This window comes from Homalodisca vitripennis, unplaced genomic scaffold, assembly GCF_021130785.1.
Source record: "Homalodisca vitripennis isolate AUS2020 unplaced genomic scaffold, UT_GWSS_2.1 ScUCBcl_3776;HRSCAF=9519, whole genome shotgun sequence".
Lineage (NCBI taxonomy): Eukaryota > Metazoa > Arthropoda > Insecta > Hemiptera > Cicadellidae > Homalodisca > Homalodisca vitripennis.
In genome coordinates this window covers 1-15,975 of record NW_025779885.1, presented here as the reverse complement: position 1 = coordinate 15,975, position 15,975 = coordinate 1, and the positions used below count along the sequence as shown (strand labels likewise).

Here is a 15,975-nt window from a genome sequence, read left to right as displayed (position 1 = left end):
TTGCTAAAAATTCAATGATTTGACAAAAATCGCTAATTTGGATGGAATCTCCTTGAAAAGTCTCAATTTTAGAATAATTTTGACTTGTTAGGTTATGCCTACTGAAAGAAATGGAGTGGATGCAAGATAGAAATGCTTCAATAATTCAACATCTTACTTCAAAATTACGAGGGTAACATTTAAAAAAATATGTAAATAACCTGTTAATTACTAGATGCTGGTACAATCTTGATGATCTTAATTGATTTATGTAATCTTAAGTTCACCAGCAACTTAAGAAGTAGAAATTATTGAGTTGCAAAAAAAATGAACAAATAATACACAAACAATCTTGAAGATGGAGCTAATATTAAACAATCAATCTGTAAATATAAATAAATTTAAAATCGCAAAAAAACAATACATACTTTTTATTTTATGAGGCCTTTTCATAGAAAGGCATCATCACTTCACAAAAAATATACAAATAGTGATAAGAGTTTATGACAATAATTAAATGAAATACGATAAACCTAATGAGTCATAAACTATATATAATTATAAAATATGTGCACAATACATATAAAAATAGAATAAATAATAGTAAATGTTTTATTAAAAGCATAATATTTTGTAAAAATTTAAATTACCTCATTGACAATTTCAACATCAATCATATCATCGTTAGGTCTTTATTATTTTATTGGTACTAAAACAAAAGCGTAAAATCACTTACTATTATAGAAATGTTGAACTTACAAATCACTTTTCATTACTAATAAAACAGCAACAAATGTCTGACCAATATTCAATTTTTAATAGATAGATTTCTTTGTTCACTTAATTAATTTAAAACAATATACATATTTATAACATAAGAATTAAATTTTGCAACAAACTAACGGTGCAAATGTTATTGTTTGTTACTACATGAAAACATCTCACCACAGTCTAGATAATAACAAGTTCACAGACTGTATTTAAAAAAAGTCTGTAGACATCTAAATTGAAATGGTGACATGGAAGTACTCTGTAGTCAACTCCTGATTTTCTGGAGGCAGAACAACCGTCAACACAAAACACTAAAAAATAGATTGACTATTTTTAAGAAGACAGTTTGCTTTGTGACAAACTGGTTTTGTGGAAAACTTCGAAAAAAATATGGAAGGAAGTTAAATTGTAGATATTGTACATTGTTTATTAATTTTCACAGGTATCAAATTGTGTAACTTGTTTCTATTCTAAACTAAACAGACAATAAAAATGGGTTACGAATGGTAAGTTTACTGGAACATAATTTTATTTAGCAATTAATTACTTGTATGACATTGCTAATGGCTCCCATTGCTTCAACCATGTTTTTGGGTTAACTATACAAGGCTTGGGTTAACTACAATCGTAAGTTAACTTAATGTAATCAAGCAGCAAATAATAAGTCACTGTCTTTATTGACATATCCACATATCTATACTTTCAGCACCAACACTTGGATGAAATTACTAAGGGAAGGGAGGGAGTTCTACCCCTTCAGACCTCCTAGTTACAAAAAATTTTAAACTATGCTCTTTCTTCAAGCTAATCACCCCCCTCTCCCACCGAAAGCTAGGTCTTAGTTACACCCATGAATGATGCTTTATGTAGGTGTCGTCGTCTAAGGGAGTTGAAAGGATTTCAGGCAATAACTTGAGTAAACAAACCTACTTAAGATCTGCAGAATTGCAAGGCCAAAAACAATGTCAGACACTATAATTGTTATTTCAGGTTGTATTAACTGCTCTAAAAATATTTCTATTTTGTTTTAGTCACTCCAGATGCACCACAAATCAATGTAGACTGTCACAATTGGAAGAAACAAACCAATCTTCCAATACGTCTACTAAAAGAAACGTTATTTACAGTTGCAATGATGTAATTAAGATTCCTTTAGACAGCTTCAAATTTCTAAAGAGGTGACAGCTCTTTGGCAGAGAGGTATAATCATCCACTATCTATTATTCCCTCCCTCCCCCCACCTCTATAAGTTAAGCATAAAAGAAGTACTTTTATCACAGTATTCACTTATTACAAACTTGGTCTTTGAGGAGAAAATTGTTTATATGATAGATTTGAATTTTTTAAATAAAAATATTTAATGAAGTTTAGGGGTTTTGGAATTTTCCGATTTTGTATTTTTTAAGGCAACAAATTTTTTGTTTCAAATTTCTTTTTCCTAATTTGTATGAAAATTTAAGTTTTGCTGCAGAGTATCCAGCACTCCCACCAGCTTGCACTATGACTTTAGGCAAGACAAGTGTCTAATATACTTTTTATGAATATTAGGCAATCGATTAAGGCAGGCAATATTATGTCCCACATTGGGAGGGAGATGTAACGTTCTTTAGCTCTAGTTTTTATACACATCACATCATATAAGAAAAATTATAATTTTGATCCATTGAAAGCAGCTGAAAAATTACATAAACATGAAAGACCAAGGGCATCAAATAACAATTAAACCCGGACTGCAAATCAAAGTAATGATCTGATTGTAATTATTTATTGCAGAGTTGTCCATCAATCCTGCATTCCTGAGGCCAAGAGCATAAGCTGGACTTGAACAACTACCAGAAGGTGTTATGTGAGAAGACTGACCTGGAGGCGCTTTGTGAAATGTTGGAACGTGAACTGACACGTACGGAGGGTGGCAGCTGTACTTTTTCGGTCTCCTCCAACTTCAACTCTTCCACTCATCAATGAAATGCCGGAAGAAGACTTTATGTGTAAGGTCAGCTAGTAGTCGTAATACTAGTCGCAACAGTGACTGGAGTGTGCAGATGACATCAGAGTCGATCCCTACAGATGCTCATCAGTTGATGTGGGACTGGTACAGAAACTGCAGCACAAGCTCAAGTTCATTGAAAAGGAGCAACATAGCCTCCACTGCAGACTTGAGGAGCATGATGACTTGCCTGGGAAACACAAGGCCTGAGACAATTTCAAGCTGCAATGGAGCTGCTGAGATGGAGACTAGCAAGAAGTACCTTCCAAACAGCCAATTGTACGCACACAAGAAGGAACGCAAGTTCAATGGAATTTTTTAGTTCAAACAGAGTGATGAGAACGTCATCGTCAACATCTAATTTATTGTTTAAAGTCCCAACTACCTATAAAACTGTTGCCAGGTCTACCTGCTTACATTGTCTTCATGGGTGTATATTGCACTGATTTCATTAACGACAAAAAGAAGGTTATCTACTGACAGAATTTATAAATTCAATGAAGAAGTTGGTCTAGAAGTGTAGATTACATAGAGTTACAGTACTGTGGCTGTCCAACACACCCAGATTGCTGCACAACCTTAAGCAATACAGTGTAGAGAAGACTTTAAAGGAGGAGAACACTGCCACTTAGAGCGAGCAGAGTTTACTCAGCAGAAGCCAGTGCCTGTGATCTTGGAGCAAGAGGGCATCTCCGGCCTTTCCTCAGACACGCAGAGCCGTACTGCATCCTTCAAAGACTGGAGTTTCTTGGAAGAGCTCACAGGCTTCCATTGAACTCTCACTCTGCACGGAGTTGATCATCAGTGTTCTGTCAGCTGTTCTACTACATGTGTGCTAGCTCCCTGAACATTCTCCTGCTGCAAAAAGATCTCTGCCACGGGAGAAAGGGCAGAAATCTTTTAAATGCGAACACCCAATACGTGAACATGTTTCACTTGGAACAATAGGCTCAGAATAAGATCAAAGACGTTACAATCACAGGTGAGCTGGTACATCTGGCACCTAGCTGACACTCTTACAGAGAAAAATACCCAGCAGTCGAAGGGTTAACAATCTAAAGTAGTAATATAAGTTTGTTTGATTTATTTACTTATTAAAGAGCTTATTTCTTCCAAAAACCACCTAAACGTAAACAAAACAATTATACTTAAACACTGTTATATCACAAAGAAATAACAAGATTAGTCACTGCATTAATATGGTTTACATACTGTACACCTTTGCAAGCAATAATAAATTATTTTTCTTTGATAGTATTTTAAAAACTGAACTACAATCAGCTCGTAACTACATGACAAATTTCTCTCAACAATATACCCTTCGATCATCAAAATTCATCACTTTATCATCTTGTCAGTGGAGAGAGGCAAAAAGAATGATGATTGAGGAGAAAGGGTTTACATAACAGCAAAAATGTCCTTATATTAATTTAATACACTACATCTCACCCACAGTTAAAGGTTTCGTTATTTATTGATGAGATTGAAAACTCACCTTATATTTACCATGATTACATTACTCCCAAGTATATTCCAAGACAAAATTAAAGCTGTGACAAAACTTTCAGTCACTATTCATAATTTATAGCTTTTTTTAAATTTAAATTTGCTAACAATTTAATAATTTGCACATATATTTTAAATAAAATAAATAAGTATTTTAAATGTTTTGTTTGAAGTTTATTTTTGTACTGTGTGTTATTTTAAATTAGTATTTTTGAAAAGGTTTAATTAAACATTTAGAGTGCCGGTTTAATTTTGTCTAGGAGTATTTTATGAATTTACTTGATTTAAGGGTTTACTATTTTCACCCTTAATTTTGTATTGTAATAAGTTAAACAGCCAGAATAATTTTAAAAAGCTTGAATGATCACTATTTTTCATACAACACTTAAAACATAGGTTTAACATAATTTTTCTAATTGTAACTTTTGTTTATATTTAGGTATGGAAAAATCTGATTAATAAATATGTTTAGTAGTACTTTGCCAAACTTATTGCATGTTTTTATTAATTTATTGATCAATATGCAAATTCAATTGCCTTGCAAATAACTAAAAGTGTTTACATTCATGTCAAATTTTGGAAGAGTTACGCATAATATTTTTTCAACCAAAATTTTATATTTTCCTCACACTTTGATTCGAACAATGTGGTATAAGCCTAAACAACAAAATATGCACAAAAAGAGACCATCTTAGTTCATGTAGTGGACTGTCAGCATTAAAAAAATTTCCCTCTCGAGTGAAAGTTGTACAAGTACAGGCAGTGAACTAGAGGTAACTGATAAAGCTAAATTTATTTGATACAGGTTCAACATGCATAAAGTAATCCATTAGCGGTAGGCTGACATGTCGTCGTGTTGTATGGACAGATGGTCCGCGTTGTGTTAGTCTAGTCGTTGGAGTGGGGGGGATCTGTGCTGAAGTAGGGTGCAGTGTCGCGGTCCAACAGTGTGTGGCAGACATCGCACACCTTGCTGGGCCGGTGGTTGGGCCCACTGGCCACCGTGTGGGACAGGCAGTTCACACAGAACACCCGGATACAGTGCCGGCAATGGTTCTGTATCAGACAAAGTAGTCTAAATTTATAAATCTTAGTTTGTCTTTTAACAAGTAAGCTTCTGCAAAATCAACTATAGAGCAAAAAGTAATAAGACTAGAGTAAATTGCAATCGCCATAAATATGCACTTTTTAACATATTTTTTTGGATTGTAGCTGGATATCAAACACAACATTGGTGTGGGAAATAAAATTCACTCAAACCAGAAGTGCTTATATACATGCAAAACCACGTGTAACTGCTAGTATATATACAGGGTGTCCACAAAAGGGTGTCACAAACTTATGTGCCTTATTCCACTCATCATTGGAAACAAAAAATGTAACGTAAATATAGGTAGATAAATATCTTGATTAGCCACTAGCCACCATTTTATATTTTTTTACAAATAAATTATTATCACTCAAAGTAGTTTAGCTATAGAAACAAAATTTAGCACATAAGTTTCAATAGATAAGAGGAAAATTTAAAAATTAATTGTGTTATTTTCTTTAATATTGACAGACAAACAGGACAGGACCCTTGCCCTGCCCTGCCCTGGCCTGCCCTGCCCTGGCCTGCCCTGCCCTGGCCTGCCCTGCCCTACCCTGGCCTGCCCTAGCCTGCCCTGGCCTGCCCTAGACTGCCCTGCCCAGCCCTGCCCTGCCCTGCCCTTGCCTGCCCTGCCCAGCCCTGCCCTGCCCAGCCTGCCCTACCATGGCCCGGCCTGCCCTAACCTGGCCTGGCCTGGCCCTGCCCTGCCCTGGCCCGGCCTGCCCTAGCCTGACCTGCCCTGGCCTGCCCAGCCCTGGCCTGCCCTGCCCAGCCCAGCCCTGCCCTGCCTTGGCCTGGCCTGCCCTGCCCTGGCCCTGCCCTGCCCTGCCCTGCCCTGCCCTGGCCTGCCCTGCCCTGCCCTGCCCTGGCCTGCCCTGCCCTGCCCTGGCCTGCCCTGCACTGCCCTGCCCAGCCTGCCCCTGCCCTACCCTGCCCTGCGCCTGCTGCCCAGCCCTGCCCTGCCTGGCCTGCCTGCCCTGCCCAGCCTGCCCTGCCCTGCCCTGCCCTGCCCTGCCCAGCCCTGCCCTGCCCTGCCCCTGCCCTGCCCAGCCCTGCCCTGCCCTGCCCTGCCCTGCCTGCCCTGCCCTAGCCTGCCTGCCCTACCCTGGCCTGCCTGCCCTGGCCCTGCCCTAGCCCTGCCCCTACCCTGCCTGCCCTGGCCTGCCCTAGCCTGCCCTCCTGCCTGCCCTGCCCTACCCTGCCCTGCCTGCCCTGCCCTGCCTGCCCTGCCTGCCCTAGCCCTGGCCTGCCCTGCCCTACCCTGGCCTGCCCTGCCTGCCCTGCCCTAGCCTGGCTGCCCTACCTGGCCTGCCCTGCCCTGCCTGCCCTGCCCAGCCTGGCCTGCCAGCCCTGCCTGCCCTGCCTGCCCTGGCCTGCCCTGCCCTAGCCCTGGCCCTGCCCTACAGCTGCCTGCCCTACCTGCCCTGGCCTGCCCAGCCCTGCCTGCCCTGCCCTGCCCAGCCTGCCCTAGCCTGGCCTGCCCTACCCTGGCCTGGCCTGCCCTACCCTGGCCTGCCCTACCCTGCCCTGCCCTACCCTGCCCTGCCCTGCCCTGCCCTGCCCTGCCCTAGCCTGCCCTGCCCTGCCTGCCCTAGCCTGCCCTGCCCTGCCCTGCCCTGCCCTGCCTGCCCTGCCCTGGCCTGCCCTACCCTGCCCTGCCCTGCCCTGCCCTGCCCTGCCCTGCCCTGCCCTGCCCTGCCCTGCCCTGCCCTGCCCTGCCCTGCCCTAGCCTGGCCTGCCCTGGCCTGGCCCTGGCCTGGCCCTGCCTGCCTGCCCTGCCCTGCCCTGCCCTGGCCTGCCCTGCCCTGCCCAGCCCTGCTTCTAGCCTGGCCTGCCCTGCCCTAACCCTGGCATGGCCTGCCCTGCCCTGCCCTGGCCTGCCCTGGCCTACCCTGGCCTGGCCTGCCCTACCCTGCCCTGCCCTGCCCTGGCATGGCCTGCCCAGCCTGCCCTGCCCTGCCCTTCCCTGCCCTGCCCTGCCCTGCCCTACCCTGCCCTGCCCTACCCTGGCCTGCCCTGCCCTGCCCTGGCCTGGCCTGGCCTGCCCTACCCTGGCCTAGCCTGCCTTAGCCTGCCCTGCCCTGGACTGCCCTGCCCAGCCCAGCCCTGCCCTGCCCTGCCCTAGCCTGGCCTGCCCTGCTCTGGCCTGGCCTGCCCTGTCCCTGGCCTGCCCTGGCCTGCCCTGCCATGGCCAGGGCTGGGCTGCAGGGCAGTCCAGGGCACCTAAGGCAGGCTAGGCCAGGCCAGGCCCTAGGCCCTAGGCCAGCCAGGGCAGGGCAGGGCAGGCCAGGGCAGGCAGGGCAGGGCAGGGCAGGCAGGCTAGGGCAGGCTAGGGCAGGCCAGGGCAGGCAGGGCAGGCCAGGGCAGGGCAGGGCAGGGCAGGGCAGGCTAGGGCAGGCCAGGGCAGGGCAGGGCAGGGCAGGCCAGGGCAGGCAGGCAGGGTAGGGCAGGGCAGGGCAGGGCAGGGCAGGGCAGGGCAGGGCAGGGTAGGGCAGGGCAGGGCAGGGCAGGGCAGGGCAGGGCTGGCAGGCCAGGGTAGGCAGGCCAGGCCAGGGCAGGGCAGGGCAGGGCAGGGCAGGGCAGGGCAGGCAGGCAGGGTAGGGCAGGGCTAGGGCAGGGCAGGGCCAGGGCAGGGCAGGGTAGGGCAGGGCAGGGCAGGGTAGGGCAGGCAGGGCAGGCTAGGGCAGGGCAGGGCTAGGGCAGGCCAGGGCAGGCCAGGGCAGGGCAGGGTAGGGCAGGCCAGGGCAGGGCAGGGCTGGGCAGGGCAGGCTAGGGCAGGGCAGGGCTGGGCAGGGCAGGTCAGGGCAGGGCAGGGCAGGGCAGGGCAGGGTAGGGCAGGGCAGGGCCAGGGCAGGGCAGGCCAGGGCAGGGCAGGCAGGGCAGGGCAGGGCAGGGCAGGGCAGGGCAGGGCAGGGCAGGGCAGGGCAGGGCAGGGCAGGGCAGGGCAGGGCAGGGCAGGGCAGGCCAGGCCAGGGCAGGGCAGGGCAGGGCAGGGCTGGGCAGGGCAGGCAGGGCAGGGCAGGGCAGGCCAGGGCAGGGCAGGGCAGGGCAGGCTGGGCAGGGCAGGGCAGGGCAGGGCAGGGCAGGGTAGGGCAGGCCAGGGCAGGCCAGGGCAGGCCAGGCAGGGCAGGCAGGGCAGGGCAGGGCAGGGCAGGCCAGGGCAGGGCAGGGCAGGGCAGGGCAGGGCTGGGCAGGGCAGGCTAGGGCAGGGCAGGCAGGCAGGGCTGGGCAGGCAGGCAGGCAGGGCAGGGCAGGCAGGGCAGGGCAGGGGGCAGGCCAGGGCAGCCAGGCAGGGCAGGGCAGGCAGGGCAGGGGCAGGGCAGGCAGCAGGGCAGTAGGGCAGCCAGGCCAGGGCAGGGCAGGGCAGGGCAGGGCAGGCCAGGGCAGGGCAGGCCAGGGCAGGGCAGGGTAGGGTAGGGCAGGGTAGGCAGGCCAGGGCAGGGCAGGCCAGGGTAGGGCAGGCCAGGGCAGGGCAGGCCAGGGCAGGGCAGGGCAGGGCAGGGCAGGGCAGGGCAGGGCAGGGCAGGGCTGGGCAGGGCAGGGCAGGGCAGGGCAGGGCAGGGCAGGGCAGGGTAGGGCAGGGCCAGGGTAGGGCAGGCCAGGGCAGGGCAGGCAGGGTAGGGCAGGGCTGGGCAGGGCAGGCCAGGGTAGGGCAGGGCAGGGCAGGGCTGGGCAGGGCAGGCCAGGGCAGGGCAGGGCAGGGCTGGGCAGGCAGGGCAGGGCAGGGCAGGGCAGGGCAGGGCAGGGCAGGGCTGGGCAGGGCAGGGTAGGGCAGGCAGGGCAGGGCAGGGCAGGGCAGGGCAGGGGGCAGGGCAGGCTGGGCAGGGCAGGGCAGGGCAGGGCAGGGCAGGGCAGGCTAGGGCAGGCCAGGGCAGGCCAGGGCAGGGTAGGGCAGGCCAGGCAGGGCAGGGCAGGGCAGGCCAGGGCTGGGCAGGGCAGGCCAGGGCAGGGCAGGGCAGGGCAGGGCAGGCAGGGCAGGGCAGGGCAGGGCTAGGGCAGGGCAGGGCAGGCCAGGGCAGGCCAGGGCAGGCCAGGTAGGGCAGGGCCAGGGTAGGGCAGGCCAGGGCAGGCACAGGCCAGGGCAGGGCAGGGCAGAGCCAGGGCAGGCTAGGGCAGGGCTGGGCAGGGCAGGGCTGGGCAGGGCAGGCCAGGGCAGGGCAGGGCAGGGCAGGGCAGGGCAGGCCAGGGCAGGGTAGGGCAGGCCAGGGCAGGGTAGGGCAGGGCAGGGCAGGGCAGGGCAGGGCAGGGCAGGGCAGGGCTGGGCAGGGCAGGCCAGGGCAGGGTAGGGCAGGCCAGCTAGGGCAGGCCAGGGCAGGCAGGGCAGGGCAGGCCAGGCTAGGGCAGGGCAGGGCAGGGCTAGGGCAGGCCAGGGCAGGCCAGGGCCAGGCTAGGGCAGGCCAGGCAGGGCAGGGCAGGGCAGGGCAGGCCAGGGCAGGGCAGGGCAGGGCAGGGCAGGCAGGCAGGGCAGGGCAGGCCAGGCAGGGCAGGCCAGGGCAGGGCCAGGCTAGGGCAGGGTAGGGCAGGCCAGGGCAGGGCAGGGCAGGCAGGGCAGGGCAGGGCAGGGCAGGCAGGGCAGGGCAGGGTAGGGCAGGGCAGGGCAGGGCAGGGCCAGGGCAGGGCAGGGCAGGCCAGGGCAGGGCAGGGCCAGGCCAGGCTAGGGCAGGGCCAGGGCAGGGCAGGCAGGGCAGGGCAGGGCCAGGGCAGGCCAGGGCAGGGCAGGGCAGGGCAGGCTAGGGCAGGCCAGGCAGCAGGCCAGGGTAGGGCAGGCCAGGGCAGGGCAGGCTGGGCAGGGCAGGGCAGGGCAGGGCAGGGCAGGGCAGGGCAGGGCAGGCAGGCAGGGCAGGGCTGGGCAGGGCAGGGCAGGGCAGGGCAGGCCAGGGCAGGGCAGGGCAGGGCAGGGCAGGGCAGGGCCAGGGCAGGCCAGGGCAGGCCAGGCCAGGGTAGGGCAGGCCAGGGCCAGGGCAGGGCAGGCCAGGCAGGCCAGGGCAGGGCAGGCCAGGGCAGGCCAGGGCAGGGCAGGGCAGGCCAGGGCAGGCCAGGGCAGGCCAGGCCAGGGTAGGGCAGGGCAGGGCAGGGCAGGCTAGGGCAGGCCAGGGCAGGGCAGGGCAGGGCTGGGCAGGGCAGGGCAGGCCAGGGCCAGGGTAGGGCAGGGCAGGGCTGGGCAGGGCAAGCCAGGGCAGGCCAGGCCAGGGTAGGGCAGGCCAGGCCAGGGCAGGGCAGGGCAGGGCAGGGCAGGCAGGCCAGGGCAGGGCAGGGCAGGGCAGGGCAGGGCAGGGCAGGCAGGGCAGGGCAGGCCAGGCCAGGGCAGGGCAGGCCAGGCTAGGGCAGGGCAGGGCAGGGCTGGCTGGGCAGGCCAGGGCAGGGCAGGCCAGGGCAGGGCAGGCTAGGGCAGGCCAGGCCAAGGGCAGGGCAGGCCAGGCAGGGCAGGGCAGGGCAGGGCTGGGCAGGGCAGGCCAGGGCAGGGCAGGCAGGCCAGGGCAGGGCAGGCTAGGGCAGGGCAGGCCAGGGCAGGGCAGGCCGGGCAGGCCAGGGTAGGGCAGGGCAGGCAGGGCAGGCAGGGCAGGGCAGGGCAGGGCAGGGCAGGGCAGGGCAGGGGCAGGGCAGGCAGGGCAGGGCAGGGCAGGGCAGGGCAGGTTGGGCAGGGCAGGGCAGGGCAGGGCAGGGCAGGGCAAGCCAGGGCAGGCCAGGCCAGGGTAGGGCAGGCCAGGGCAGGGCAGGCCAGGCCAGGGTAGGGCAGGCCAGGCCAGGGCAGGGCAGGCTAGGGCAGGGCAGTGCAGGCCAGGGCAGGGCAGGCCAGGCAGGGCAGGCCAGGCAGGGCAGGGCTAGGCAGGGCAGGGCAGGGCAGGGCTGGGCTGGGCAGGCCAGGGCAGGGCAGGCCAGGGCAGGGCAGGCTAGGGCAGGCCGGGCCAGGGTAGGGCAGGCCGGGCCAGGGTAGAACAGGCCGGGCCAGGGTAGGGCAGGCCAGGCTAGGGCAGGGCAGGGCTGGGCAGTGCAGGCCAGGGCAGGGCAGGGCAGTGCAGGCCAGGGCAGGGCAGGGCAGGGCAGGGCAGGCCAGGGCAGGGCAGGGCAGGGCAGTGCAGGCCAGGCCAGGCAGGGCAGGGCAGGGCAGGCCAGGGCAGGGCAGGGCAGGGCAGGGCATTCCAGGGCAGGCCAGGGCAGGGCAGGGCAGGGCAGGGCAGGGCAGGGCAGGGCAGGGCAGGGCAGGGCAGGGCAGTGCAGGCCAGGCCAGGGCAGGGCAGGCCAGGCAGGGCAGGGCAGGCCAGGCCAGGGCAGGGCAGGCCAGGGCAGGGCAGGGCAGGCCAGGGCAGGGCAGGCAGGGCAGGCCAGGGCAGGGCAGGGCAGACAAACAGACAGACAAACAGACAAACAGACAGACAGACAATTGACACAGTATTGATGTACTATGAACTTATAATTCATATCTTTCTAAAAGTTTCATTTTGTATTTTCTTAATAAAGCTGCATTGCTTTCCCTATCACTTTCTCGCAGTTCTCTTTCCAGTTCATTCAATAATCTAATAGATGTCACTAAGAAATACTTACTGTAGATAACAGTTCTATGAATCCGAATATGTAAAGTTATTCATGAAAAACGAGTATTTCTAACATGTACATCAGTCATTCTTTTGTATCTTTCAAACAAATACCCTGGTTGTTCATTTTTAAGTACTTTGACTGCCAATTTCATTATATTAAATTCCATCCCCTCCTTAATTTTCAAGAAACCAAAGTCTTTATAATATGGTGTTACATGTAGAGACAGAGACAAAGACAGAGACAGAGACAGAGAGGGGGGGAGTGCGAGGGGGGGGAGATGGGGGGAGGGAGAGATGGTGAGAGGGGGGAGAGGGAGGGAGGGAGAGAGGGAGAGAGAGGGAGAGAGAGGGATAGAGAGAGAGAGAGAGAGAAATGAAATGAAAATTCGTTTATTTAAACAGGCAAAGTTAGGGCCTCATGGCCCTTTCTTACACTTAACCTGTCTGATCAATAATTATTAACAAATATTAACCAAATTAATATTAACACTAATCTACAGTACGCGCGCTGAAGGTTCGGCTCCGAGTCAACCGAGCAGACTATGGCGGGGGACGGGTGGATTGCCCGATATAAGAACTGTTCTGCAGACATCCGCCAATGTTTGGCCCGCTGCAGTCTGAATATTTATTGTCCCTGTTCTCAGGATTCTTTATACATCAGTGTTTCGTATTCATTCATCTGTCATAAAATTAGTGTATAAACAATACACCCCAAAACACTTTCTATTCCAATATAATACAATGAAATTCAACATAATTTCATTAAAGTTTAAACTTTTAGTTTATCACAGATCACCACTATGGCCTAAAGTGTTTTTTTTTTTTTTCCGAAAAAAAAACTATTTAGCAAAGTGATTCAATGTTAAACTTTCAAATGGTATTGCCGTGTTTGCATTTACGTGAATGGGCCATAAACTGTAGGGCAGCGGTGTCGGTGATACATTCCACTTCAGACTAAGTTACGGCTAACCTAAACTATGTATCTGAAAAAAGTTAAATCTAAAATTAACTTCAGTTCATTCAGAAAAACTTTCCCGCTGGTGAAAGTTTCCTGACCAAATGATAAAAAAAATCCTCACATACAAACTTTTTTGTATCACAATTTTGGCACAGTTAATTTTAAAATATATTTTATTGAAGAAAAGTAATAAAACATTGAAACTTAATACATCCATTAGCATTGGCATAAACAGGAAAATAGATCTGCGAAGTTTCAGAATTTTATTTGTACAGGAAGTTGGTCTAACCATAAGTTGATTGTCGAGCGAGAATTAAACATTGCCGTCCGTGACGGATCATTGGAGAGTCAATGTTTTTATTTGGTTAGTAGGGCAACGACAGGGCCGAACCTTCAGCGCGCGTACTGTACCTTACTAAATACATTAAATTAAACATTAATCTAAACACTAAAAAATTATAAATATGATACATCTAAAAAAAATAAATCAAAATATAATCATACAATCATAACACAAAATAATATTACAACTTCCAATTTTAATAAGAACCAAAAACTATAATTAATACCTAATAACAATAATTTATAAATATATAATAAGAATATTTTTGAAATAAATAATATATATGGTGTTTATCTCACTCACACTCCTCACACACAATGCCACCACCACACCCACAGACCCCTAGGACGGACCCGCCGAGAGAGAGAGTTCACAAAAGAGTGTAAACTTCTGTGACTTATATTAGTCGTAATTTAAACAAAAAAATGTTATATAAAAATATGACGATAAATTTTAGGTAATAAAATTCCTATTTAAAAAGATTTGTTTAACTAGGCAATTTTGTTTGCATGATATCTAAATTGCTTCAGATATTAATTGTGTGCACGCTCTCTCTCCTTCCCTCTCCCTCTCTCCATCCCTCCCTCCTCCCCAACACCCCTCCCCCCCCATTTACCATAATTACAATATGTGTTACTTATAGGAATATTTGGGTAGACAAAATTTTTTTTTTAACTATTTTCTGATTTAAAACAAAAATGAAATATACAAACCCAACAATAAAATTAAAACTATATGTGGACTAAAAGAGTAATTTTTCCATCGTTCTCAGAAAATACATTCAGCAACATTGTACACTAACCTTCTGCCTATTGGTGGTTAAAAGGAGAACGACATCCATGACATTCGTCAACATCTTCTAGATGCTCCCATCTTACCTGAAAAAGTCATTATTTGTTGAGCATAAAAGCAAAACCTATGTCACAGGTTGACGTAAAAGCCAGTTTCTGTTTACTTGTTCTTGTTTGTCTGCTTATGTCCATATGACAAGGAAAATAATTTGACTACCACCTTTCAATTTGGAGAATGTAAATTCCAGAAAAGGACATTTCTTACAGTACAATAGTCCCACACAAAAAATTTTAATTGAAATGCTTGAAATGTTCTGTTGAAATGTACTTTTTACATTTTATCACACTAAAGTGTTTTAATCCTTTGACTTGTAATTCTGCATTACTCAAGAGCCATGTCTTTTGCCACCCATGGTAACCATGATCGCTCTGTGGGATATGCTAAATCACTAAGCAATATTCACTTTATTGTTTGGGGAGTTATAATTGTTCACCTGAATGCTATGCAATCTAGTGTACTATTGTTATTGTGTATCCAAGGTATGAATAGTAGAAACACTTTATATGCAGCTTCCATTGTGCCTTTGAGTGTAGTAGCTTGTTATCTCCATTTCTATTCAGTTATAATTTCTTGCTGATGCACTATCGCTTGTCTTCCTTTTTATATTTTCAAAGATATATTTTGAATATTTATATGTGAACTAAAACAACATTAAAATTGAAATCACTAGATTTTGTGCTGGAATTTTTTGAGTGACTTGATTGTTTAATATACATAGCTAGAGTTTAATATTTTTACCATAATAAATTATAAATATTTACATTAAATTTTTATTTAGTAAAAAAAGTGATTTAAAAAAATAGTATTCGCAATACAAAATACTATTGAAATATTTCAAATATATAAACCATTATGTTCAATTACATTTCTCTAGTAAATCCTAGTTCAAAAGCTCGTTGAACATTTTTATTTTTGGTTACAGTTTAATTGAAACTTTACTAGGTACTAAGTGGAGGATTATGATTGCTTTCATTAAATATGGAATGCAAGATTAGATTCTATAAATGTATCTGGAGACCTTTACTTTGTTTTTATTTTTGAGAACTCGATAAATACAATGTTTACTGCATAATGGAAGGAAATTTGTTCAGTATTTCTTCCATTTTAAGGGCAATAAATCAAACGATTATATTAAATATCACTTTAAAATTTTTGCATTGATAGTTTTTTAATTCTTCAGTTAATTTAATGTATATTAGGTAAAGCATGTTCCATAGAGCAGGTTGGGCCCAGGCCGTGTTACAAGTATTGTTTAATTATTAAAACAATAAATCATGAAGAATATTACTTGGGTGTCTGCACTGCGAATCCTCTCCAACTCTTGTTGCAGTGACTGCGAAAGTAGCACAAAGTCCTTCTGTACTGTCTCTCCCGTTGTCTAATTCGGTCTGCAGTGAGGTCACTCGACTGTGCGAAGCTCGTTGACATCATCTTCTAAAATTTTCTGTGTACAATCAATCAACAAATTTTTAATGAAATATAAAAAGAATGCTATACAAAACAAATCTCACTGCAAAGACAGCAAACACTTTTAAAATTCAAATTTTAAAACAACTTTATTCATATAATTTGTACAATTACATTTAAAATTATACAAATAGGGAATGGCATCTTTATCGCAAATTTAATATAATTCTAACATGCCCTCTAAAAGAAAACTAAAATCAGCACACATAACAAAAACAGATTAAGTACTATGATCCTGAAGCAAGAACTCTTAAAGAAAACTTTCTGAAGGCTTTACACAAATTTGAATTAACAAACAAAAATGAAGGCAAAGAAGAAATGATTAACAGAAAAAGGACATATATGACATGAAATTAAGGAACCTACAAATTGTCTTCCACAGCAAATTTTATACAACAAGCTGACAATAAAATCAAAGGCTCAATGGCAAGTCATAAACAAAGAAAGGAAGGGAAAATGTGAAGAAAAGCTACTCATGGAACTAGA

General features: G+C 49.3%; 1 long non-coding RNA gene across 1 annotated transcript; it reads right to left on the bottom strand.

Moving 5' to 3' along the window:
* Positions 1–394: 394 nt before the first annotated feature.
* On the bottom strand, positions 395–15,449 carry LOC124372667. Its single transcript, XR_006923354.1, has 3 exons — positions 15,311–15,449; positions 13,973–14,048; positions 395–5,299 (listed from the first exon to the last, which is right to left on the bottom strand). It is a non-coding gene; the product is annotated as an uncharacterized LOC124372667 (long non-coding RNA).
* Positions 15,450–15,975: the final 526 nt, after the last annotated feature.